Consider the following 1,509-nt stretch of genomic DNA (forward strand, 5'->3'; position numbering starts at 1 on the left):
AAAGCATCAATTCTTCGGCGCTCAGCCTTCTTCACAGTCCAACTCTCACATCCATACATGACCACAGGAAAGACCACAGCCTTGACTAGACGGACCTTTGTTGGCAAAGTAATGTCTCTGCTTTTCAATATGCTGTACAGCATTAAATATATATTATTGGGTATATTATCAAGTGATAATCCATCATGCACACAGAGGCATAATAATATATTACTTAATATAAGGCATTTTCATTAGAAATTGTGACATCATTTCAGAGCCATAGAATCAAGTATGAGTCATCCATACATTTCAACATGGTTGGTAACAATTCAGTTACATTTATGCATAATTTTACATTAATATCCATTAAGATAAAGTGATCTTAAATCTATCAATTTATATTTTAAAAGAGATTTATATATGTATGTATGCCTTAATTATGTACATGTATATTTACCTATATATAACATGGTTGATTTTTTAATATATAATATTAAAATATACCCTGCACACACAGATTGATGTTAGCATTACTCCATGTGTAGAATATGTTTGATTTATGATCATAGTAATTATTGAAGACAATAAGGTAAAGAGATAAATATAAGGCTAGAAAATATGTGAGAAAATATATGTAGAAATTGAAAATAAATATTGAACATAAACTACGTAAGAGTAAAATTTCAACTATCTCATTATAGAAATACATTTCATGTCAATATATGTTTTCAATTATAAATATATTCATATGTTTAATTGAATTAAGAAACAATTTGACATGAACCTTTGGACGAATAAATACATTCTATGTTTTATCAGGTAAACGAGAAGAAAGAATATGCCAGAAAGTGATTATCAAGTCAGTTATAAGGAAGCAGGACTGTATAAGTCAAAGCCCTGTAAGTGGATAAATATAATTTGTTATGTAAAAGGTCGATGTCTTTCCAGAAGTATATGTGTGTCAGCACTGGTAAGCAAACAAAATGCCAATACTTAAAATATTTAACTTTGAGATTATCCCTACATTCTAAGAATAAAATATTCTGTTTGTGAAGAAGTGTGAATTTATTCTTGGAATAAATAATCAACAGTTTATTTCAATGATAATTTCAATCCAGAGAGATGGAAATTTAAATCTAAATATACTTGACCACATATTGTCTTAAGTATGCAATTTTAATTAGCAAAAATAGTCTTGTGTCTAAGTTTGCCCACTTTTATAAGACCTATATGATTCTGTAGTCTACTTAGTTGTGATATAATACAACTTAAATAGAATCATTAGATTGTGATTAATATATTCCATAGATCTGTCTGGTTATGTGTGCACATTTCATACTTTGAGTTATGTCAGATTGCCATCTTGGACAATCAATATGCTACCTTCAGTTCAGTTGCTCAGTCATGTCCAACTCTTTGCAACCCCATGGACTGCAGCATGGGAGGCCTCCCTGTCCGTCACCAACTCCTGGAGTTTACTCAAACTCATGTCCATTGAGTCGGTGATGCCATCCAACCATCTCATCC

The sequence above is a fragment of the Bison bison genome, unplaced genomic scaffold (assembly GCF_000754665.1).
Source record: "Bison bison bison isolate TAMUID 2011002044 unplaced genomic scaffold, Bison_UMD1.0 scf7180017864535, whole genome shotgun sequence".
Taxonomy (NCBI): Eukaryota; Metazoa; Chordata; class Mammalia; order Artiodactyla; family Bovidae; genus Bison; species Bison bison.